General features: G+C 38.8%; 1 protein-coding gene and 1 long non-coding RNA gene across 3 annotated transcripts in view; one reads left to right on the top strand and one right to left on the bottom strand.

Annotated features, from left to right (window-relative positions):
* Window positions 1–26,830, bottom strand: part of LOC111931945 (uncharacterized) — a 193,271-nt gene that overhangs the window by 16,748 nt on the left and 149,693 nt on the right. The window contains exon 6 of one of the 2 annotated variants that reach the window (XM_086897296.1): window positions 18,960–19,082. The exons of the other annotated variant lie outside the window; for it this stretch is intronic. The gene's annotated coding sequence lies outside the window, so the exon portion shown is untranslated. Of the gene's footprint in view, window positions 1–18,959; window positions 19,083–26,830 lie in introns of those variants that run through there. 2 annotated transcript variants of the gene reach the window in all.
* LOC147652198 (uncharacterized) lies at window positions 200–5,038 on the top strand. Its single transcript, XR_015289140.1, has 2 exons — window positions 200–2,311; window positions 2,674–5,038. It is a non-coding gene; the product is annotated as an uncharacterized LOC147652198 (long non-coding RNA).

The raw sequence follows: 26,830 nt of genomic DNA, 5'->3' as shown, positions 1-26,830 counted from the left end.
ATGCAACCTGCTGGCTTTATGCTTGCTATTACTCACTGAAGTGTGTATGGAAGAGGGTAATTGCATGTAGAGAAAAATATAGCACTTGCAAAGGGCAAACTGCACCAACATATATCCCTGCATGGAAGTATTATTTGGGAAAAAAAAGGAGGCCCACTTACTTGTCCAGTATTTCTGAATTAGTACCAGTCTGTCTTCCTTTTTTTTTTTTTATTCCAGCCCTTTCTCTCAAAGGCAAATAGTGAACAGTCTTTACTTGCACATACAGGGAAGCAAATAATTTTAATGTATTGGAAGCCTATAAACACAGAGCAATTAATCATTGTGATCCACAAGATATTTCTCTGCACTTCTTCACCTGAGTCTTTAGTCAGCTACTCTTGCTCAAATTCACAGCCATTGATAGATACCTATTTCTCTCCCAGGCAGGATCCTAAATCTGAAATATGTGTTTTGGTGGAATGGATGTGCTTGGTAATCATGCCATGCTTTTTAATTCATCTTCAGACTTACGTGCAAGTCATGATAATGGTGGATTCACGGTTACTAGGAAGGAAGGAGTAAAGGGGGAAGAAAAAAAGGCAATTTTTTCCAACAGTTAAATTCAGCCATTCTCAATGTTATGATATGGTCAGCTGAATACTTTTTTGTAAACTTGAGGTAGGAGCCTCCTATACTTCCTACCTCTTTTTAGGATGAAAATGACAGTTCATTTCCTTATGTCAGCTCTGATAAGAGCACATCTCTGCATACAGGCATTTATTCTTTTTCTGCTCAGTTTTAATATCTCTCCACTCCCATTTGGGAGAGGAGAGGGTTAGAGAAAGGGAGGAAGAGCTGGAAAAGACCTACTATATTTAGTGGAAAAAGCCCCTTTATAGCTAGAGAAACATGGTAGAGAATTAGAGGATTTTGGTACTATTTTAAAATTGCTGGTTTAAATGTTGTTAGCTTTGGCTTTTGTTTTTAAACACAGTGTTCCCCATGCAATATGGTATTGCTGTTTTACTTAATGAATTAAGAGTTGGACTTATGTAAAAATATTTTTTATTTTTACCATATTATTAAAGTTCCCAGACGCACACAACAAAAGATTAATTTTCCTTTTGGCTCTCTGTAGGGGGGAAGGATGTTATTATATAATTCCAGTTCTGTTTCTCTTCCATAATTTACACTTGCTGGTGCTTCTGTTTATCCTAGGTTATTATGGAAGGTGCTGTGGGAAATTTATGGTAATCAGGCAAATGAAGGGTTCAGAAATAGAAGGATAATTGCCTAAAAATCACTGGTAAAGAAAAGATGAAATAATCTCTGTGTTCAATTGGTGAGGCAGGCTACCAGATTTCTACAGTTGCAGTCTCAGGTGCTGTACAGGGGATCAACTCTGTGCATTGTCATTTGCAGTTAAAAGAAGATCATACATAATTGGTACCTGCACTGGTTTCTCTCCATCATCTGGCCTGAAGCTTTACTTCAGACAAGTGTAAAGGCTCTGGGCAGTGTCTGCTTAGGATTAGAGTGCTGTGTATTTGCTGAAGGCAGCACCATATCCCTGCTTCCCACACACTTCTTCAGTCTGTGCACAATCACTCTCTCAGTATCTTGTTCCCTTTCCTCATTTACAGAACACAGCCTTGAAGAAACCTTTACTATTATTTTCCTTATCCCTTCTCATATACTTTTTCTATTTTTTGTTTTTCTCCCTGCCCACCTCCTCCCTCCTCCACCCCCTGCCATGGTTTATTATATTTTCCTTTACATTCTTCTCCTCCATATAAGTTTCCAACTTTTCCTTATGAATCCCTACCAGGATTTGGCACAGTCTTCCTCTGTTTTCCAGGTTTTTTATCATTCCCCCATTCCTTCCTTTGCATTTATCTCTTACCTCCTTTACTTTCTTCCAAGAAGTACCCTTATGCTGCTGTCTACTTTTCCTCCTAACTGCCAGTGTGAAAAACTTCACCAAGAAATAGGAATCTCCTAAAAAGCAGTACTTCTGAGGGCCCTACATGTCTGCTTTTTATAAACTTGAGAGAGAGAAAGCAACACAGAAATGTTGTACAGAAAATTGTTAGCCATTTTCTCAACAGGGGAGAACTCACAGCAGAGACTCCTGTTTTACATATCCACCCACAAAGCAGATACCACGTCAAGATATCACAGCCTGACATTGCCAGGTACACTCTCACCTGTAAAAGAGACATTGGAATAAGCTGAGAACAGTTCTGACCCAGACAATGACCTACACTATGTTTGAAGGAAATTACATGTTCTGGAGCTGCACTGCATGTTTTCCCAAATGCAGATGAAGGTAAGAATAAGGCATTTGATATCTGCTTCTTTTCCTTTTCCCTGCACTACACACTAGTGAAATTTCAGTGAAATGCTGATTGGATTGGTCTGTTGACCTGAGCTCTGCTGCAGCTCTGTGTCTCTGGGAGCACAAAGTAGTCAGTCCTATGAGTGGGGAAGGATTCAGTTGGGATTAAATGGCAAGGGGGAGGTGAAAGTCAGAGAGAGTAGGCAACAGCATCTCCTGAAGATCTTCACTGCAAGCACCACAATGATCAGGGCTGGCTTGAAGGTAGTCTGCTCATCAACAGGCTCCTGCTGCTTTAATGTGCAAACATGCCACTTATACCTGAACTGCTCTTGTTTTTATTCACTGTGCAGGTGTAAATCCATGTAAAGTACCACTGGCAGCACTGCCACCAAACATTTTCTAGGATGCTGCTGTGTGTCTGCAGAGCCTACTGGCTGTGGGTGCAGTGGGGAGATGGAGGGGCCCAGGGGACCTGCAAGCACTGCCCTGCTTCCAGCCTGCCTTCAATAAAGGCAAAAGGGAGTGCCCCCCTGAGGCTGTGTGCTCCTGCTGACATCCACTGCTCCTGTGTGTGTGCAGAGGTCTGGGAGAGGAAGCAGCCCAAGCTGGAAATAAAGCGTTCTGCCTGCTGACTTACACCCTGTGAAATGAAGGACCCTGCAGTTATTGCTTCTTATTAATGTGTTAATTTTAAAACAATACTCTACAACCTGAGAATATTTGTAAACCACACTGAAAATATTCTGTAAGCCATTTTATACTCCCAGGTCTAACTCAGTGGTATTGTACATTTCTCTGCCTACAGTCTGGAGATGTGCTGCAGAAATGCCTATATATTAAAAATGTCCAAATATTTTCTGACATTCTTGTGAATGAAATGCAGGGTGAATTACATTTGTCAAGACTGAGGTCCAGAAGCATGGTGATGGCTGAATCATCAGCCACTCCTTGTGGAAAGATATACAGAAACTTATAAGGGGAAGAAACAAGTCAGATCTCTCTTTTTTTTTCTTTCTAATAATACAGAACAACTGCTATTCTTCTGCTCTTCAAGATTTGCAAAAGCAAATCTATCTATCTACTAATCTATATCTATTTCTGGATTTGACTTTAATATTTTTCTTGCATGTAATCTTGACAACATTTTAAAAAAGAAGACAGCATTAGGGTCCCTCTTTTGCAGATAGGGAAATGAAATGATAAATGAAATACCACAAAGAAGAGCACATGAAAATCCTTCCAGTGGAAGGACTAGGTCAATGGTTGTTCTGGTGTATCTTATGCACCTTTTGCCCCAGATCTATTGACTCCTAAAGTTCAGTGGAATGTCTTCTGAAGTAATACCTAGCAAGGGAACACTAAGGTTTTAGCTTTATTGAAAGAATTCTCAACTCTAAATTCTCAGGATATATCATATCTTTGTATATAAACTCCTGCTTAAAAAATTGTCTGGGCAGTGAGAGTTAGGAGAATTAATATATTATTATATATTAATAGGGCATAGAGATAATTATTGAAAGCTGAAACAATGAATACATTTACTTTTGACAGTTTACATCATCCATGAAGTGTGCTGTGATTTATTGTTCACACTGTTGATGAGAACTGAATATTTAAACTAACATTTGAGAAAGTACATGTGGCAGGGTTGATTTTCTTGCATTGACATTCTATGAGTAATTGCTAATTTTCATTTAAATGTAACTGTTGATACTAGAATAAATGTGAAGTAGTCTGAAGAGTAATATTCAGAGTATGTCTTGAAAATATGCCCTTACAGTTTTATTTTTGTGTAATAAATACCAACATTGTGTTAATATCATGTTGAAATTAATTGTGTGAGAAAGGTAATGGTAAGCATTTTAAGGCTTTCATAGGCAGTAAGTATTACTGCCATTATATTTCATTACAACTCCATTAAAATCTAAGATATCTCAAAATACATCTTGGCCAGGAGTCCTCCTACAGTGTCTAAAATGCTAACTAACTGGTTTCCAATAGTTTTATAATTGGTTATAATTGCATCAGACAGAGTTGGCAAAGGTGAGAATTTATTTTGGGCCCTTTAATATCTTTGTGGCAAATTTAATTTGTTTTAGAGCACTCATTTTCAAGAGATGAGCACTCTGCATTTCTGAAGTATCACACATTAAGAAAAAAAGCACACTTCATGGAGTTTGAACACCAAAAAACCCCACGAAAGTAGTTCTTAAAATGCTGAGACATTTATAAAACCTCCTGTCTCTTTCTGGATTGGTTGGAAGTACCACAGGAGTGTTATTAACACTCAGAACTCGTGCATTCAAATGCTAAAGAATTATACAGGATCACAGAGTCTCAGAATATGCTGAATTGGAAGGGACCTGGTAGGAAGAAAGCTTCTTGGGGAGTTAAAAAAATGTTATTTGAGTGATTTTAGCAATTTTCTAAGGAATGGCTTCTCTGTCTCTCTGTTTTTAAATTACTTGTATAATGAACCTCTTTCCCTTACTGGTGAAACTCTTCCTCTAAATAAAAGTGGGGAAAAAAACCCCCTGCCACAGGTTAACAAGCGGGAGCTAACAACTGAACAGGAAGAAGGGAAACTTGGGAAAAGAAGCTGGCTGAAAATATCCTCCTGCCTCATCAGCATGTGGTGTTGGAGATCATTGTGTAGTAGGTGTCCAGTCAATTTCCTGATTGTGCAATAAAGCTCATTTCTGAATAATAATAAAATTAATACCCTGCTGTTTTATAATTTAGTTTGCAAAGGAGTGCTCTGCCTCATTGAAGTCAAATCACTTCAGATTTAGAGGGTCAGAGAACCATGAAATTTTAGCAGTATTGATAATAAATCATGCTAGACAAATTGTATTGCTGTATTTAGAAAAAAAAAACCCCAAACTTAAATCAGTGCATGAGAGAACCACAAGAGGTGCAGGGGGTAAACCTGTTGTTGGTACAGGGGCTCCACTAGTGACACTTACAGAAAGCAGAAAATTTGAAACTATTTCCTGTGCCCTGTTAAAGAAGTTCTGGGTCTGCATTCCCCCACCAGGGCGTTGTCAGGTGCCACGTGTGTGCCCACTGCTCCTCTTTGTGGCTCCTTGTGCCCATTCCTCATGAGGTGCTGCAAGAACTATTCTTTGTCACTTGAAGACATGGCTACAGTAATTTTTTTCTTTTAAAATTGCATTTCTTACCTCAGAAAGCGTTTGCTTTCAAGTCATAAAAAGTTTTGGTGTTACAAGGTCTTTTAAAAGCCAGGCTTACTTGCTTTTTCAGTTATGTATATTTTTATTTCTGACAGGCTGCTGGCAATCCAGCTAGGATGACACACAGTGTTTGATCCCATGACTAAAGCACGTGCAGAATTCAGAAACCAGGCTAAATTAGGCTCACAATTTTTAATGAATTTTGAATTATGTGGTTAATCCATTTGTGAGTTTTACAACTCTTTCATTCTGAAAGAAAAAAAAAAAAAGGAAAGAAATGCAAACAGATAGTCAAAAAATGATATCTAGTTATTGGGCCACATGTGGTAGAATGCTGAGATTTTATTTTCTTCTGGAAATACTACCTCTTATAAAGCCCATCCATCATATGTAATGAGGGCTGTCAGGAATATTTAGCTGAGAAATAGCTACTTGATATGCTAATGGTGCTCCCTTAGTGAATTCCTTTGGTTCTGCTGCCTGACATTAATGGTTTTCATAATCTAATGAATGATGTGTGTAATAGAGGTAAGGCCACAGGGAATGACATTTTGAAACTAAGGGAAGTAGTATATATGTATTTTATAAATATGTGCATTTTTTATATATACACACACATACACAGGTATATACATTCAGAGGGAAAACACAAAATTGCTTTTCCAAGCTAGATAAAATAAACACTAGGGAGAAACTACATAGACGGAGTGAATCTTTGAGACTCACACTTTAAATTCTAAAATATCTCTATTGGCAGGACTTCATGAAATATCCAGGAATGTAATAAGCAGGATGTCTTCACTTCCACAGCTCTATCCTGATTCTTGTTTCAGAAACTGAGACCTTGTCCCACAGCTCTTGCCAAGGACAGCAGCTCCTCTCTCCCAGCAGGATCCAGGTGGGTGGGAAGAACCAAGATGGGAACTGGGGCGCTGCTGCAAGGCTGAGAGCTGGAGCCTCAGGCTGGGGTGCTGAACTCACCGTGCTGATCAGTACTGACCAGTTCCTGGGGAACTTCTCTATTTGTAACTCCCCTCATCTCTTATTTCTGGAGAAGATGGGAAATGGATGCTCGTCCAACATCTGATGTTCCAGAGCTGAAAAATCCCTTGTGGGCTTATGTTTTGTCAGCTGTTTTTAACCACTAATTGTTGTGGCCTCATCTACCTGGCTAAAAAGACAGAAAAAGTAGGTTCTAGGACTGCTCTGAAAATCTACTAGAAAGCAATTTGCTCTTTAGACAATTTCATCAGGTGGGGATATTCCAAATGCCCAACTCAGCTTTTAGAGTTTTGCTGTCTCTCCATGTCCCAGGTGCAGATGTTTGCAGGATTGATCCTGTGATGTGCTCAACAGCCAATACCCATTTTTCTGTGGCTGAACTTCCTGCTGTCTTTGTCTTCAGAGCATCTGACTGTGGTCCTGATCTCACAGCGAGCTCTGAATGTCACCATGAATTAGCCATTCCACAGTGAATTTCTATCGGATAGTGATGGAAGCCCTTGATGATCTAGAGACATAAACAAGAAGTGATTTGGGCTCACAGAGGATTGCTGCTCCAACTCCAGTGCTGTCCTTGCAAACATATAACAGCATTAGGCACTGGGGAGAGTGTGATGGGTATAATATGAATTACATTAATTCTTCATGGATCTGAAAATGTGTCCCCACAGCAATTGCTTTGTATGCGGACGTGCAATATACATTAGAATCCTGAAGAAGGATGAATCCCTGAATGATAAAGCAGCGGTGTACAGGCTGCCACAGGAATGCTTCTTGTGTTTAATTTCATCTTAGAGGATACTTGTGTTATTTTTTTATACTTTTAAAAAGAGCAGGAAAATAAACTTAATGACAAAAAGATAAAATTAATGAAATCCATAGATGACATTAACTTCTGACGAGTTGCAAATATCAGAGAACCAAACCAAATTAAAAAGAGCTTAAAGTATAGACCAAAAATAACAGGCAAGACTTAGAAGCCTTAGAGCCATTGAAAATTAAAATATATCTAGAGGAAATTAACAGAAAAGAAATTCAGTAGGAGGGAGAGATCTAGGACAGCACAGCACTACTAATGTTCAGGGAGATAACAGATCAGAAATTAGACATGATTTTGCAGCTTAGCAGTGCAAAGTTAGGGAAGCATGCAGAGTCATTATGTCATGGAGCCAAAAAAATAAGGTCCTTTTCTGTGGCTTTTTAGATGTAGGGATATCTTCATTGGAGATAAATGTCTGGGCAAATTAAGTGAAGATCAAAGATGAGCCATAGAGTCATTATTATAGTTGGAGGAATTTACTTAAGATGAAAAGTAAAATATGGAAACATGGTTTATTTGAGAGGCGAGAAACTAGTAATGCTGAATGTGCATGAACAAAACAGGAACAGTTCTTTTATAAAAGAATAATTGTGATTAAGAGTAAATTGTTGGGAAAGTCTCCAGTACATTAAGATGTATCAGTTAGGAAGTAAAGTAATCAATGGAAACCTCATATTAACGACAATGCAGAAAATTTAAAACAAAGTTTTTCCTCACTGGGTATTTTACACTGCTTTTTAGAGCCTTGTTGAGGCAGGCAAGGGCCTGGGCTGGAAAAGGTCTCATTGGTGATTCTATCTTACCTTCTGCAGGTGCTTGTAAACCATTTTTCATGGTTTCTTCCCGAAACACTTTTTGGGAACTTGTGCAGCCTGACTGCCTTGTTCAGGTTCTCTGAGGATTTCTTTATCAAAATGAGGGCACTTTCTATTTTTAGCTATAGTGAACAGACCTGATTTTAAGGAAGGTTTTGTACAGGAAGATCTTGCTTGCTTCCAAGCTTTCTGTGAGTGCACAGAACCAACACAGAGAAATCCTCATGGCTTATATGACCTTCCTTCTCCCTTTACCTTTCGAATTTTTGAGTTGAGAAGCATCATCTACAAGAATTCCATTCCTAAATTGCACTTGAGCTCCTAACTCCCCTTTAGGTCAAAGTTAAGAGAGTTAGGAAATTGGATAGCTTGTCCTCAGGCTTATAAATTTTCTAAATAATAGGGAAGGTTTAATAAAATACTGAAATATTATTTAAGTTAATTATGTGACATATTCCCCATTAAGTCTGTGTCTCACACATAAATAATGGCAACAGTATGTACCTGTTTAAGAAATGTAATGATCTCTGTAATCTAATATGCTGAAAATATTTAACTATTCCCAGAAAGATTATTAATGATCTTTCTTGATTTTTATTTGTCCTTCTACCTGACATATGGCACAGTACAGATGGTTCTGCATCATAGTATCTTTTTTGCTAAATTTAAATTTAAATGAATGTATTAATTTATACATCATTTCTTCATTACATTTTGTCCCAGTTGAATTATTACTCAGGTTTATTATTTAATATATTGTGCAACAGAAGGAAGCTGCAACAAGTGGGATATCTATCCTTTTCTTCTTTCTGACAAAGCCAGTGTCATAGTTAATTTCTCAAGGAAAGGTCCTGACATTAATTTTCCCTGGGTGCAAAGACAGCTGCCTATCTTGCTGATTAAAATAGGACTGGGAGTCCTCATGTTCTCCTCCAAATCATTAATTCTCTTTTATGTAATTATTAGAGAAAATGTTTATCTCTCTCTGATTTGTGTTTGTACCAAGTCAGCACAATGAGGTAACAGTCCAGACCACTGGCTCCCACTGCTGTGAGAAATATTTGTGCTTAGTTCAACTGTGATATAAAAAGAATGGCTGCTATTTGACTTAATGTGAAGCTGGAAGGGATAATTTTCCTTTTTTTACATTGGAGCCCTCTAAACTTTTACTTCTGATAATTTCCAATGTTTGCTCGCTAATGCTTTCTGGAATTTCAATTGTCAGGTATGATATAAGCAAAATGACCCCCCAGTTCCATTATTTATTCTATGATGTTGTTAACTGTTAAGGTCCTTTTTCCCCAAACATGCATAAAACAGGCTAACATGATGAAATTTCGCTGCAGTCAAAAAAGATGCAGCTGGTTTATTGTGTAACATATTTTATGCCTCAAGACAGAAAAATTTAAGTTGTAGATTTTGCTTTAAATTCAGATGATTGCATAAAATACACAATTAATCACAGATGGGTTACGTGGGGAAACAGCCTCCATTGTCATATATACTTTACATTTCCAGAGCCAAAGTGTCACTTGTAAACAGTTTAAACAGCAAGTCCCATATGCTGAATTCTTGAAATAATTCCCTAATGGAAGTCAAATGGAAAACCTCATTAATACCCAGTAAGGCAGAGGTGAATAGGAGAGATTCCCACTGGTTGATTTACTGTGGCACCTGCCACGGGTATGGAAATAAAGGAAAGAGTTATTTTTAAGTACATGAGTAGAGGAAAGGCAAAAATTAGAGTACTCTTCTATCTAGGGGAATTTATACCACACATGTTTTGAACTCTTGGGGGAAGACTCCCAGGCACTGGGCTGGAAAACTCATTCATGGAATCTGGATAAAAAATTTCGTTATTTGGTTCACATAATAATAATAATAATAATAATTTGAGAAAATCCTTGACATTCTTTATTCTTTCAAGCACAGTAAAAAGAGCTGTTTCAGTGACCTTGAATATGAGAATGCATTCTAAGTTAGGCCCTTCCTAAGACTACACGTGGTGACCACCTGCTGTGGAGCAAACACTACTTTTTTAAGAAGTCATTTGAAGTTATTCAGCCTCTCTTTGTGCTTACTTGAGGTTAATTGCATACATCTGAAAACTTACTCCAGTGTGATCCTCAGGGAGGCAGCTGAGTGATGCTCACCAACACTAGGTGAACTACCTATAAAACCCCTTGATCTAATTACACCCTTGGAGTAAAGGAAACAGTGATATTTAGTTCAAAGGAGTTTTTAACACTCTGCTGGCTTTTCAAACCACTGCTGGGTGTACTCAGAGTACTGCATTCATCTGTTAGATAGGTAGAATGCATTTGACTGGGCCAAAATCCTAAACTGACATAAATCAGTGCAGTACTCAAGAAGTTCTACAAAAGTTTGTTACTTTACATTGGTTATGGATTTGGCTTGATTTCAGGGAACTCATTCATGTTAATGATTGGCCTGGATATAGCCCTCCTAAAAGCAGTAAAGGAGTGTTGTTCAGTATGTTCCTCTATATCCATGTGTACTTTTCCTTCTGGTGTTTATCACAGTGGAAAATTTCATTAGAAGCAAGTGGGAAACATGTATTCCATCACTTTTCTACATCACATGGAGCTAGAAAACTCCAGAAAGGATGCTGCAGTGCCAGACCTCCCCTCATCCCTCAGCAGCTGAAATGTAAAGCTCCACTGAGGAGGTGAAGAATACGAGCTGTACTTGATTGTAATAAGAATGAGAACGAGTCCAGACATGGACAAATGTTGACACATTTAGTATGAAGAAAATATACTATTACGAAAGAAGTGTCATATATGGTTTCAGAAAGCAAACAAGCAAACAAAACTAACAGCACAGGATATGAATTTGTTATTGCATTCACAGCATTATTGTATGGGTTCCTAAACTAATTTGCTGTTACATGATGAAGAGAGAGGGGAAAAACTTCTGTCTCCAGCATGTCACCTTTCATTAAAATTGTGTTTGTCTGAGATTTTGTTATTTGCAGTTGCTCATCTGTTAAATTAGAAGTTTTAATTCTTCACAGTTTGTCACCTTTTTAATTCTGGTCTGTTGACACATACTTCTTGGCAATGCAGAAAGGCTTGAAAATGAAATTTAAAAGAAAATTAGGTGAGAAGGGGAGAACAAAGTGAAGCGTTGGTTCTTTGCTTTTTCTCACTAAATGGGAAATGGGTCTGGGAGTCTCAGACGGATGGATAACAGTGGAAGTTACCACTATGACACTGCACATACTTCTGTGTTTCTGATTTAGGGAAACCTGCTGTCATGTCTCTGGAAAGCAGAGAGTATGGTAGGCTTAGCTTAGTTATGTTGAGGAATAGGTAATTCCTTTAAATGTCTGTTTATCTAAAGGAATGAAGTGATTCTGAACCACACATGGACAGGCACTGTCAGTGCTGTTTGCCTCTTGAGGATACAGGGTGGCCCTGAGTACAGGCTGAATGGATTTGTGCTGCTTTCCTGCCTGCTGAGCATTCCCTGGCGCCGGTGCCAGACAGCTGGGAGGAGAGCCCAGCCACTTTACAGAGCCTGGTGTTTCCTTAGCACCCCTCAGCAGCACCAAGCTTGGGCTGGACTTCCAGCTTAATTCAGGAGTGCTCAATAAACTCTTGCTTTCTGTGAAGGAAATAATCTCCTCTCTCTGAAAGTGCAAGCACCTGCAGCTGCTGGAGTCAAAGTACTCTGCTAATGACTTTGGTCCAGTGGCAGGTGAAGATTCAAAAGATTCAGATTTCATTCTGTCCTTGGAGTGTGGCAATATTTGAGTCCTTCAAATCTGGTAAGGGAGTGGGAGCTTTCAGAACAAACCCCAAAACTGAACCTGGGGCTCCCATCCAGTGTGTAGCTCATCAAAGGACACCATCCTTCTTACTGGGATTTGGGCATAAGCAACCCTAAAATAAACCTTTTCAAGATTATAGCCAGGCTTCCCAAACACAGGAATTGATTAGCTCTTTACTGACATTTTGGTTGGTTGTTTCTGTTTTCAGCTCCAGAGGGAACCTGTGCAAATGTGTCTGAATGATACAAACCCCTCCATTCAAAATACTATGTACCTGCTGAAAATCACACCAGACCAGAAGAGCCCCCCACCACCTTTTGTCTTGACATGTGTCATCTGGCTGCTTTGTAGCATCTCATGTTCTTCAAACTTCAGCAGCCCTGTTGGCAAAATTCAGCAGAACACTAATTCCTTGTAAGTTTGACTTGTTTCTGAAAGTCAGTTGAAAGCTGCTTCCTTCCATCTTTCCATTAAGGCCAGAGAAAAAGAATAATGTTGATCAGAACAGGGTTTCAGCTGGCTAGATAACCACATGCATAGATGTGTGAAATAATTACTGAAAATGTAACTTTTGGGCATAATCAAAAGTCTGCTCTCACTGTAGACACAGCACCGTGTGTACAGGGAAGGAATGCGGCACCATTCCTAAGCACATGGAATACATAAAGGGAAAGAAGAGGGGGAATAGAGAAAAAGAACTTTTTTTTAAAGGAATAGTTTTTGTAATAAGCTGAATCATACAGCAAGGAAATGGATAAATGCAAGCTTAGGGCTCTATAGACCTGCATACTCCTGTAGCACCCCATCCTTTATCCATGGTGAAGCTCCATGGAATGGGAAATACAGTAGACAATTTCTCCAAAGGTGAGAATAATGAGAACAAAACAGAGGGATAAAGACCTTCCTTAAACTCAGGATTGTGACCAGTTTAAAGAGGTGATGGACGATTTTCTCTGCCCAGAGGACAGCTTGATCTGCCGAAATTTCCACTGGGGTTCTTGAGCCAATTCAGCTAAACTGACCAGTTTTTGATGACAAAAAGCTCTGTATGTGGCTCACTTCTGCTCAGTTCTTTGTCTTTTAGGTGGCTAGAACCCTCACAGGTTCTATTGGAATTTTCCTTGAAGGAGAAACTGAGACACTCTAGTGTTTTTCACTTAAAGAATAAGTTGTGTGTAGAATACAGCATCATGGTCTAGCGTATTTTCTCTTTTTAAGTATTTATGTCCATTTTTTCTCCTTGGATTTGAATACTGGTTTTGATATGGCATTAAATTGTGTAAGCCTTAGGAGGGAATGTACAAAAGTTATTTTCCTACACATAATTTATATGGTTTTATAAATACACCCAGTTCTATGATGAAATTAATTGTAAAACTACTTCAAGTCAAATTCTTGAAAGACTCTTTAATGAAAGAACATTTGAATTTACTTTAGTGGCCAATATCTACAAGGACTTTTCCTCTTTATAAACAAAAATGTCCAGTATGGAAGCTCAGTCCGTATTTTGTTGATTGTTTTAACTAATCAACTGTATAGGGGGAGGCACAGATAGCCTCACATCTGTTGATGTCTCATAAATATCATCTTGAATGGCATTTATTGTTTTCATATGAGTCCATTAATTTAGGTGAAATTCCATCAGCAGTCACTGTATCAGAGAAAATTACACTATAGGGATATGCAACTAGTATAATTCTTTTCTTAATTTGGTACCTTAATGAAGACTCTGCTAAAATAAGGAGAGCATTTGTGTACTGCTTTGCACAACCAAACCACTCTAATTTTGACAGGACTTGTGCATATGTTGAATTTCACAGGAGAGGTTTTCTTCTACACTTACATCCATTTTTCAGTTAATTATCTGAATCAGAGATTATAAGAACAAGGAAACCTGTAAAAGCTATGACAGAACCATGATTAAATTTCAGTTGTTTCCGTAAGCTTTCCATCAGACTGCAGTGCCCTGTGGGAACAATTTAAAGAGCTGCAGGCATGAAGAAGACTGGGCAGAATGTTGGCTGCAGACAAGGATGTTATAGAATACCAGAATATTCTGAGCTGGAAGGGACCCACAGAGACCATGGAGTCCAAGTCTTAAGTGAATGGCCCATTCTGGGATCAAACCCACAGCCTTGGCATTATGAACGTATTTATCATCCCCTCCAATCCCACAAAACCACCTGTCTTTTCTGAATATCTTTTTGGGCTTCTTTCATGTCATGAGGGCAGAAGGGTAAGTTTTTAGTATCAGCCATATGAAACAGGAGAGGCCAAAATCCAGAAGCTCTTCCTTTTGAGTTTGCCTGGCCTTATCCTTTCACTTTTGACCCACACCAGGAGGAAAGAGAGCAAGGGAACCACAGGGTGGTGCTGATAGTTCGTTCCTGATACTTGCAGTATTTGATTCCTTTGGAGCCTGTCCTCTCAGCATTGGCTAAGTCAAAGCTATTTTGTTAATCATAACATCACTAATTTCCTTTCCTGCTGATAGCTGCATGGCAGTTCTGCTGCTGTCACTCCACAGTAATGAAATGTCATTGCAGGTGGTACAAAATGTGGCAAAGTTAAACAGCTGGGAACAAACAGCCTTCTCAGTTACAGCAGTTCGATGGCATGGATTAATTTGAGGGGAGATTCCTTCATACTCTCAGGAAGGTTCACCTCTGCTCTTATGCAAAGAGTGTTGCATAAATGGTCTGTGAATTCTCACTGCTTGGGCTTTCTGTGGAGAGTGCGACAGATTTAGCTCCATGCTTGGTCTATCTCTCACTAACATGGTCTTCTCTAGCCACTGAAACCCTCTTCAAAGCAGGGCAAAGGAACCCAGTCTGCTAAGGTAGCCTGGGCCAGCTTCATCCCCAGAATGGGTGAGAGAACACACTTTGCACCCCACCTCTTTCTGAGCTTGTGTGATTGAAGGGAGAGCAGGAGGAGCTGTAACCTAAGTCACAGTTTCCTCCCAAATGATCTCCTTGTGTGCCACAGCACGTATCTGTGTTGAGTCCAACAGCTCCTTTCAGTGATTGGAGGGTAATTTCACTTAACAGATGAATTCATGGCAACCACAATATGGTTGTGGAAAACTGGAGCCCAGAAAGAAAGAAAGACAGAAAAAAAAGGGAGAAAAAGGGAAAAAAATACCCCAAGTATGGAATGAAATTGAAACCAAAGAATTATAATCCTAATGTTAATTCTCTCATCTCAAGTGATTTTCCAAGACATTTAATTTCTAAAGCAGTCATACATGTAGCAAGGCATGTTTTAGGGGAGAAATTCACTACACTCCTATGTTAGTCACCACATCCCAGAATTATTTCAAGTGAATTTAAAATGCTTGTTCATCATGGCAGCTCTAGGAATAATATTCTAGGGGACCCCATTTCCTCAACAGTATTTCTCAGCAGCTTCTGAGCAGAGACAAGGCACTTCTAATGGTGCTGTAGAAGCCTCCTGGGCAGTTTTATGGAGCCATTGCACTCAATCTGTGCACGGAAAAATATTGCTCTCTTGTAAAGCAAATAAAACCAGGAAAAAGTTTATAGTGAGACAATATATCTTTCCCCCCCCAATCTTCTATGAAGATCAATACAAACAGTTCAAGTTGATTGAATGTAATTCTTTGCCCAGATCAGATCAAAACCATAAAAACTAATGCACTGAGGTAGTCACCCAGTCTTGCTGTAAAAATAAAACCTTTTTCCCTTGTAATGCATTAATTAATCAGGCAATCTGGTTGGTATATAGGAACCATCATTTACATTCCCATTTGCAAAATGTGTGAGAGCTTGTTAGATAAATTCATATGTGATAACTTTTTTGAAGTTTCATTTTAATGGCACTAGAGCTTGATAGTTCACTTTCTATATGCTTAGGTCAGAAATTATAGCCTCTTAAGAAATGCATTCTGCACAGTAGCTGAGTCTATGTTATTGTAGAAGCATTACTGCATATCCCACATAGCCCACTAAATACAGAACTTTGTCTTTAAAATACTGGTAAAACAAGAAACACAGAGAAAAAGAAAAATAGACATAGGCCTACTTGAAAGGCATCCGACTTCCTTAGAACAGGTTCCATAAAAAATCTTATTTAAAAGCCTCCATTAAAACTTTTAGAAACAGAAGTGCCTTGTGTGGCTCCCTGAAGCCTGATGAAGCACCCACCAGAGTGATTTGTAGCTCAGGGAGGCACAAGCACCACAGTGGATGTTAATTGCCATCATGGCAAAGTCTCTGTCTCCTTTTTTTCCCCCTATGGTTAACATTTTATGGGCAATGAACCACAGGAAATAACTGCTACTGATTATAATGAAAATGCTGAGACCTCTTAAATTATGGCATCAGGCAGGAGCAGCACTGATGTAATTACTATGTTAATGATCAAGTCATATTTAAGTACTCCTGTGTGATTTCCTAGTATTTTTTAGTACTCATCTCTAATGTCCTGTGGAGGGTTGAAGAGCTGTTGCCATTCCCCCGCTGGGTTGCCATGCAGAGACTCTGATAGCTGTGCTAGGCCTGCTTAGGTCTCACAGCAGGGACCAGGGCTCCTGCTGCTGCCCTGCTCCTCCCGTGGAGGGGCTGCCCATCATCACCTCCCAGAGCCCCTTCCATCCTGCTGCAGGGGTCCTGGCAGGCACCGGCGCTCCGCTTAGCCTAGGATTTTTATAGGGGACTGGAAGTCTCTCACCATTCCCAGGTGAGGAAGGATCTCTCTGTCTCTGAGAGAGAAGAAAGGACTCTCTGAGTCCTTTTGTGCCGAAGGCAGAACCAGGAGACAAAAGGCAAGGAATCAGAAAGGCCTCTTTGGCAAAGCAAGCGCGGAATTCACACCCCCGTAATTCTGAATTTGCGCTCTGCTACGGGCTATGTTTGACACATCTCTTGCAAACTAGCATCTGGTAACTTTTGAAGTACAGCATTCGTGTATCTAGATACTTTTGGGAGGAAGAAAATAGAATGCAACTGTGGTTCTAGTCTGACAGCTGGCTCCCAAGCACACCTGCCATGGAGCTGCCTTAACATCAACTGCTCTTCCCCTGACAACCTTGAGCAGAAGGCTAACAATTATTTACTGGGAAAGCAAGTGTTATAATGATTTTACTAAAAACTTCATTCTGTGCTTTGTTTTTGGTTGTTTGGGGTTTTATTTTGTTTTGTTTTGCTTTGTTTTGTTTATTCTGTGCTTTTTTATTCAAAGAAACCTTCTCCAGGCCTAGTGATACAGCTGTAGGTTTGGAAATCAAATAAATCTACAATTATATCACAAGCTAAGGAGGTTTACTTTTAAATTGATATGATAACGTCTTGGAATCCAGAATGCCTGTGCTAAAGCCATGAAAGCCTTTGGGCCACAATGAATTTTAGAGCCTCCTGCACTGGTCACCACTTTTGTATTATCTTTCCTGCACAGAAAAGGATCTGTATTTCTGCTCTGCTATTATTTGACTGGAAAATTAACACTGAAATTTTCACATGTGATATTTAATACTCTGTGTGTTTCTATTGTGACTATTCTGCTTGGGGAAACAAAGTCCAAAATGTCATGTGTGTGTAGCTGAGAATTTCACCTGTCACTGGAGGGGGTCTTGCTCCAGAGATGCTGATCCAGGTAAAGTAAAAGATGAATGCTGTGACACATCATTGCTTTTCTCTTCAGAAGGAGCAACCCACAGCCCCACTAATAAACTCTGATACTTGTCAGAGCCTGATGCCCAGATTCTGGTGAAGCAATACAAACACAGGACAAAATGCAATCCACATTCCTCCCTACAGCAGGGAAAAACAGATGGCTGCAAAAATGGAGGATGGAGCAAAGTGACTCAAGGAGACAGTTTGTGAACAATCTCAGAGCTTCTGCAGTTTAGTCATTACTTACACAAAGCTGACAGCATGACAAGAGATCTTAAAGAACAAGCCGATGGCCTGTCCCCGGGCTGAGCAGTCCAGGGAGGTTTATGGCTAATTAACTCCAGCCATCCTGCAGCCATCCTGCACTCCCTCCTTGTCTGCAACTTTCCTGTCGGCATTTGGAGCAACCAGGGTATCAACTGACCTTGGAGGCACACGGGTACACAACCTGAGCCCTGAGCAAGGAGGACAGGGATCTCCCCAGGAGAAATAAGGAGCTGAGGGTGGAGAAGAATAAAAAGTGACAGGATTACTGTGTGACTCAGAAAGAATGATAACATTAGTACCAATTGGGGTGGGGTGGGGTGGGGTGGGGTGGGGTGGGGTGGGAGGGAGGGAGGGAGGGAGGGAAGGAAGGAAGGAAGGAAGGAAGGAAGGAAGGAAGGAAGGAAGGAAGGAAGGAAGGAAGGAAGGAAGGAAGGAAGGAAGGAAGGAAGGAAGGAAGGAAGGAAGGAAGGAAGGAAGGAAGGAAGGAAGGAAGGAAGGAAGGAAGGAAGGCCGGCCCATTGGACCATGTGACCATGAGTCCTCTGGGTGGGTGTGGAGGAGCTGAAGAGTGGGTTTGCAGGAAGGGGCATCAGAGCAGGAAAATTCCTGTTCCTGAAGGTATAAAAGATGTCAAGCTCAGGATGCCCTCCCACCACAGCAGCTCCAGCACAGTAGCCCTGCAGACACCTGCACAAGCCACAGCCATGGCAGGAGCACGGAGCATCCCTGGGGTCAGAACTTTCCAGCCTAGGGAAGGACTGGCTGAGCCTGCATGGCACAGAACAGCACAGTCAATGTCTTGATGTGTGAAAGACTGGAAAGCTGTACTTCAATAGTTCAGCAAGGACAGTCATTATGTGTCTAAGGCATAGGGCTGAGAATTTTTTCAGAGGCTGGGAACTGTCAGACTCCTACAGTCCCTGCACAGGTTCAGCAGATGAGCACCTCTATCATATCACCCTTTCTTTGCAGGATAAAGCTGCTGGAAAAGTACCTGGCTCCTCTCATCCATATGCCTGTTCAGGGCTCTGCCTCCTTTTATCCAAATATCTTATGTGTCTTTGACCAACCAGAGTTTTAGTAGGCTTTTGACATGCTACATTACTCACCAAAGATACCTTCTGTGCTCTTTTCATACTTGCCAGGTGTACAGAGCTTGGCAGGGATTCCTGAGCACTGCTTATATGTCATCCATAAACTGCTGGAAACACGTGGTGGAGGAACAAGTATCCCTAAAAAAAACCCAGTGACTGAAACACAAGTAAACACTCAAGATAATTTTGATACTTTCTTATAGGCAATAGGTGTAGTTTGAGGACAAATATTTGAAGATGCTAAATGGCAAGCAGAAGTAGTTTTTCTACATATAAATGTCTTTATTTAATTACAGAGAACTGACTGGCTGACTTCTTTTAGTATTAATAGATGCTTTCTGCATAAATGCTAATTCAGCAAAGAGATTCTTAGTTTGTAAATGTGCATCACTAATTTTGATTTTCAGTCAGTAATCTCAGCCTGAGCATAGACATATACATTCTGCACACACAAAAATTCTTGCATCTTGTTCTGTTTTACAGAGAACAGTTCAATCCTGTACATTAAGCAGATTTTGTAAGAAATTGGTAAGTATTGAAAGGAAACCTATTGTAAGTAATAAATAATCTGAAACCAGAATTTTGCTTTTTAACAACCCTACAGGAGGTCCATAAGCATATTTCAAATGATATTTTAATAACTGATACTTAAATACTTTTAATGCAGCACTGCAATTAGATGTGTCTCTTTGAAACTTTCAGTTAAATAATTGCACGCTAATGTAAAGAAAAACAGCTTTTCACTAAATAATTTTGCTTTCATCAGCTGAGATTAATACACTTAATAAGCAGTTGTTATTAAACTAAACATTCAATAATGAGTCATTACAGCTATATTAAATTCTTAGGGCCAAGTGCTGCAGCTTGTTCTCCTGGAAGTGGGCAGAGTTCCCATTGCCTGATTGGGAGCTTTAACTGCATATGAATTGTAGGACTTGGCCCAAAACTAGTTTGAAAAACTAATAAGAAAAAATTACACTGTGCTGAAGCTGAGTTTGAAAACAGACATTTCAGTTCTTACCTATTGCTTCTGCCTTAAGTCATCTGCACTACATCTGCATTTATTTCTTTCACCATTCATCATTGTATAACAGCTAAAAAGGAGGGGCCTAGTTCTAACTTAATGAAATTTCAATTTGACATAACTGCTCTAAAAGTCATCATAGGAGCTAAGATATCCCTGGGGATCTTGCTCAGTTTTTGTTTCTTGAATATGATCTAGTTTTTGAGTAAGAATACCATTCAGACCTAAAAACAGATTTTCAAATCATTTTTGAATCAACAAAAACCCTGCAAAAACAAACAAAATTATGAACTCGACTTAAAAGAGAGACATTTGTAAAATTTGTTATCTTAGAGGCCACAGGATACATTCTAAAGTATGTATTTTTCTTCATTTTAAAGAATTAAAAATTAGCATCTTGCTTTTTTTCTGTGAACTAAAAATATTCAAAATTGATGGTGATCAGGTGAAATACCTGAATTTCTAACAGGAGGTTAAATGGTCTTATGAAAAAATATTTTTTGTCCAAAGTGCAAAGTTCTGTGAACATTAGCAAATATTCTTTCACATTGTTGAAAATACCTTGGTTTTTAGTAATGATATACTTTTGAAATATGAAGAGATGTCCAAACCAGCTGCAAACATTTACACTGAAATTTAACTACAACATTTTAAAAGACCTGAGGAAGTTATATTAATAGAACAAATATATAGCAGCACTTGGAGGGGCATTCCAGTTAGCAAAGACCTGAACCAAAGGACTTCACTGGCAAGATGTGATATCTTTTTGTTAACAATTCGTGTTATATCTTTTGTCCATGAATTTTGAGTATTAACTCTGCAAAATATTTTTACTAGGTCAGTATTGGATATAGGAGTTTTAGGTTTTGTTCTTGTGTATCTTTTCTGAGCCATCAAGACATCTTCTCCATCAGTCGTTAGCAAGAATTAACTTTCCAGGTTTAAAGCACAAATATTGTACTTTCTGCTAAGGTGACAAGAATATGCATAGATTTATTATCCTTGTGAGACATGAAGCTAATAATTTGAATTTGAAAACAGTATTCTGTTCCTTTTAAAGTTTAATACTTGTAGTTAAGAACAATTTAGTATAGCAATAGTCCTTGAAATGTTCAAATGCTTTTGAGACTTGATCCCTGAATTACCACTATAAAAAAGGAATTACTCCTTTTTTTTTTTTTCTTCAAATAATGTTGTTTGGGAGTTCAGGCTGCACAATGCACAAATGCCTCGGTGTGGATCCCAAGTGGAGTTTGTGCTTGTTATTCAAATGAGTTGGTTTTGAGCTTGTTAAGTAGAGTGGCATTTGAGCTCTCTCAGCCTAGAGCTCTACAAGGTGAATGACTTGCACAAGGACTCCATGGCGCTCCTTTTCAATTTCCCTTCAAACTCCCTCAAGCCTTTAAAAAATCAGTTTCACTATAACAAGAGTTTGGCCTTTAACATGCAAAGCTCACAAGCCCTTAGTCTTCAAAAGGCCAATTTAACAGGAACTAGAAGAAAACCCACAACACAAACTTGTTTTGTTAAGTCTGCAGGTGAACTGCATACTTAGTAGAAATTCTAGGTTCTCCCCAAGTCTGACATTGGAAGTTTGAAGCTAAAAGAAAGAAAGGTTGGAGGGTTTTTAGCATCAGTGAATGTACTGATATATGAATTGAGTCTTACTCAATACCATATAGATTTAAAGCAGTTTCAATGAATGATTAATTAAAAGAATTGAAATATAATTAATGGAGTACACAATTGAGTCACCAAGGGCAGTAGTGGCAAAACATGTCACTGCCTTTCTTTGGGCAGAAGAACTGTTCTGTGGACTTAGGGGAAATGACAGACCTAATTTCTCTATGTCTTACTAATGAAACTGATCCATCTCATGAGATTTTACGGTTTAAGCTGAAGAACATCACAAGGATAGTAAGGAAGGAAAGGTTCTGGCTACTGGGAAGGTAATGATAAGTCACTTATTAGTGAAAACGTTGACCTGGCATTAGATATCAGTCAATATTTTGTGTGTTTCACATCAATTATGTGACAGAAAATGAGAACATTCTATTGAAATTGCTCATGATGTGAAGCTGGAAATCTTCATTGATATGGGAAGTAAACATGAAGAGGATAAGGAATAAACTTAGGAGATTCTGTATTATGAAAAGCCTTTTTGTCCATCCTAGAGAAAGTTTAGCAAAACGATCATCTCATTCAGGACTGCTCAGTTTGGTGTTTGCACTGCAGAAAGGTTCCAGGACAAAAAAACACCTAGAAGGGCTTTGGCTCTAGTATTTAGAAGCAAAAGGTTATTTTAAAAGGCAGTGATTGTGATCTCTGTGGATCTGTAAGCACAAGCTACCACTGTAAGAATCAGCACACCCTTGCTGGGAACCAGGCACACACAGCCCTAGCTGCACCACCAGACCCTCCTTCAATAAGAACAGAGAGCCAGCCTTCTCCTCTCATTTTTAGGATGCAGGCCTAATTACCTTCAGGTCCAGCTCAATTGCATTCCTGTAGGAAATATCAGCTGGAAATCTGAAACCTTATGTATTTCTCTCACAGCTGCACCAACAGGCAAAATAATATAGGCTGTGCAATAATTAATTTACAAAAATAATCATAAATTGTAATTACACCCTCACATGAGAAAATCATTACAGGTTGTGTAACTAACCTGATAGAGATCAACCATCCTGTTCTGTCACCTGCATCTGTGAGTACTTGGGCTAAATTCGATGCGTGCAAAGTCACAGAGACAAATGCCTCCAGAAATATTAGGATGGAATTTCAAGCTCACCCTCAAGAATTATTATGTTTTGGTGTGCTGTTGGAGTCTGAGCTCAAGGCTAGAGTTCATTAAAGTATTGTCAGACTGCTGCAAGAAAAGAACAGAAAAGCACAGCTACGTGGATTTTCCCACTCAAACCCATGTTTTGAGTATTTTCTGCATTGCTCCTGAGAAGTTTTAAGTTACACTATCAGTCATGTCTAATATGTTGAAAGGTTGGTAAGGGAACTAATAAAAGCTTGCTATTGATCAAGCATTGATGCCTAAAGAGGTGACCTGGAACAGAGGCTGGGCAGAGATAAAGCATGTGTTTATTAAAAGGCCTTCCAAGGATACACCCTGGGCAGTACAGGAGCCTGGCTGGGGCTCTGCCCAAGATGGATCCAAGACAGATGGACAATGGGTCATGAGTTGTTGCACTTTTGTAAGGTTTGGTCCATTTCCATATTGGAGCCAAGTGTCCAATTACAGCTTCAGGTTATGAAGTCCCATCCTCCCAGATTGCTCTCCTCAATTTGCTGTTTATACTTTTTGGGCCTGAAGCTGTAACGGTGTCCTTGGTTCTCAATCTGGAAAAGGAATTATTTTGTCTAATTACCCTGTGAAGAGAGCTTGCTAACACTTTTTATGAAGTTCAGAGTTACACACTAAGGCAGTATATGAAAATATGAAGTCTAAAACTTAAGGCATCAGCATGTGCCTTGTTATAAGAATCTGCAATAATTCGGGTAACAATGATGGTTTCTTAGAGAATTGACACATACATAGTGCCAGTGATTTCGAGTATTTTCTGCTCCATATGGGAGGATGGACATATATTATGGGAATTTGCTGTATAGTGATGCACAAGAAAGGCAATTCATAATCCCAAATCAGTTCTTATCTGTCTTTTTAGGATCAAGACTACATGTGATTAAACTTGAGTAGATACAAGTGCATGCTACTCCCACTCTAAAGAAATATTTCAAAAGCTTTTTAATAATACTTGTTCATGGTTTTATCATTTCCCCCTCATATTCCCCTTCATATTTATTCTTTCCTCTCTATGTTTAACATATGTATAATTAAGTCAATGAAATTTAAGAGTAGTTTCTGAAAGAGAAATGGATGCACCTTACTGTACTGAGCAACTGGGTGCAGCTACACCAAATTACAGGTTAATGTCTGCTCTTAAAGTGGGATAAATCTAGAGTAAACTGTCCCAATTGGTAATGTTAATATCTTTTTGCACTGGGGCAACAAAGCAGAATTATTGGAATTCAGTAATTTGTCACAGCAAATGAAATGGGGAGGGCAATGAGCGCGTGGTCAGCAGTGCACATGTGAGAGGTACTCGAGCTAAAGGCAGCTCACAGCTACCACTCATTCCCAAAGAAACCTCCACCCCACATTGTAGGTTCTTTTTCTCTCATGAGAGTCTTCTCTTGAACAGATTTAGCTTTCCATGTAGTCCTGTAAGCTGGCAAATGGGGAAGCAATAAAACAAAAACAGATGAGTTGTGACCTTTACTATTGGATTGACTAGGCTAGCTGATAAAAAGCCTGTCTCTAAAATGAAGCCATTATATTAAATTAATGATCCAGCTACCATACAGCAGCAGCAACATAGTTTAGTTACAGTATTTTTTGATGGCTGAATAAAAAAGCTTATTTGCTTGTAAATACTTAAATAGAAACGAAAACATCCTAAGTGACTTACATAATGATCCTTCTTATGAAATGATGAGATATTCACTTCTGAATCTATTCATGAGGAAAAATTAATACAACTATAACAAGAATGGGTACATTTACCAGCCAGATGACAGAGGAAGAGTCCAATAAAATAAGCAATACTCATAATAATGTCAATTTTCCTATTCAGAAATATTTCTGAAATGAATTGTTAGAAGTGTTTTTCCTATTAAGGATGCTTTTGTGGGTGATGCAAAGAAAAAATTAATTAACTTAACCTCCACTTGTGACATTGTTCCAACTGACATCCTAACCTTGACCCATCTGTTCCCTCCTGTATAACATTCACTTGTTAACTGTATATTTGTCTCACCTGTATGGTGTTTCTCTATGCCACATGATATTTTATAAAGTAGCAATCATATTTTGACAACTTTGGTAAAACTGGTATGTAGAATTATACAATGATACATATTTATCTATCTATCTATCTATCTATCTATCTATCTATCTATCTATCTATCTATCTATATTTTAAAATGGATGTTAAGTAAGAAGTTTAACTGAGAAATTCAGATATTAATTTACTAGAGAAAACTCTGATCCTCAAATGACAGTTCCTTCAGCATCTCACAGATGAAGAACTAAAGAAATACCTCAGACTGCTTAAATTTTATGGTTTTGCACAGTGCTCAGCACAGTTGCAGTCTCCACTCCCCAAAACTTGTGAGTGAGGTGATGTGCACAAACTCCCTGATTTTCACTGAATGCAGGATAATTCTATTTAAGCACAGCCCACAGTGAAGGATCTGGCAAACTGTTCCTGTGGGTCGGGAGTTGCCTGGAAAAGCTTTTTGAAATCTGAGTTTCTGTGGCCACAGGGTTTACAAACCTAAATCTGGGTTTGCTGTGGGGTGAGGGACCTCACAATTTCCCTGAGGTGCACTGAGGTGCTGCTGTTTGGATTAGGGACGCTTGGAAATTATTTTAATTCTTTGACAAGCACCAGGAGATGGAGCTCCAGACTGCACAGCACAATTTCTTGGTGCCAGAACAATGAAACCTGTTATTTCTGCACTGTTCAATGCTTCTTTCTTTTCAGCTCATCATTTACAGGATTTCTTTAAATCATCTCTCTACTTATGGGAATTAAATGCTCCATCTTTGAAGCATTGTATTAACCCCAGGGAGCAATTGCTAATGTTTTTCTTCATGGATCTACAGCCTAAAGTTAAGGGAAAAAAAAAAAATCTGATTAGGGAGAAATCAGAACAGACATTGATTTAAAATAGGTTTTGGGGATTATTCTGGTAGTACACAGTAACTTTAACTCTATCATCTTCTCAGTTTTATGAGTATATGGAAATGCTCAAAAAGTAAAATTTTGGAAACACGAACAGGTGCATCCCTATTATCTCCCTTTGGAAATGGAAACCACAAAATTCTTTATGTAAAAGCATGGTAGTTAGAAAGGGGAGAAGGAAACAACATGAAAGTTCTCCACGATGCAGTGTGTGTATTCTTTCACTGACATTTCAAAAATGCCACAGTTTGGGGGTTCTAGTAATTTTAGGTCACATTTAATCATTCCTGTGAAGAAAAAAGTCCTTGCTTTGTTCAAAGCAGTGAATTTTAAGCTGAGAAACCATCACCTGCAATGGAAGTCCAACCAGAAAACTGTTCTCATATGTATCCTGAGAACCGCATTCTAATAAATCCCTTAAAATTGAACCCTTCATGAAACAAAATTAGTTCAATTCTGGTTAACCTCCCACCTCATGAGAAGCCTGATACAGCAATTAACCTTGTTTTTAACTGATATTTAAACTTAAAGTATATGCACATGCTTTGATCTCTAGCCAGATTTTTGATACCCATCAGGGAGATTGTGTCCAACATCCCAGAGCTGCAGGTTTCTCAGTGCATGTTGCTATTAACATTTTTCCAGTAAAACAGTTACATGTTGAGAATAAAACTTTAAAAAGCTATAAAGAGGCTTAAGAACATAATTCATGCTGACTTTCACTTTTTGTGTATGTGTCAATACCTTTTCATTAAATCACAGCAATTTAAAGTGATTTTTTCCCCCTCTGTGCTATGTAAGATTAGAATATGCAGTAAAAAACAGATCTTGTTTTTATGCTATGGTGCTTCAAAATTGTGATATTAATTCTGGCAGAAATAGTCTCCAAAAGAGCATTATGCTAGTTATAAATGTTTGACATAGGAAATATGTGAAAGACCAATTATGGGCTGATCAGAAATATCTCTTGACATTTTTAGAGTGCAATGTGAGAAGGGTTCACATATTTAATCATGACTTTTTCAAATAGGGTTCTCCAACTCAATGGGAGCCACCGCACTTACTGTTTTAAGGAAAGTAAATATAAGACTTTTATGATGGGG

This window comes from Cyanistes caeruleus, chromosome 7 (genome assembly GCF_971803275.1).
Source record: "Cyanistes caeruleus chromosome 7, bCyaCae1.hap1.1, whole genome shotgun sequence".
Classification (NCBI taxonomy): domain Eukaryota; kingdom Metazoa; phylum Chordata; class Aves; order Passeriformes; family Paridae; genus Cyanistes; species Cyanistes caeruleus.
This window is presented reverse-complemented; position numbering and strand designations above follow the sequence as displayed.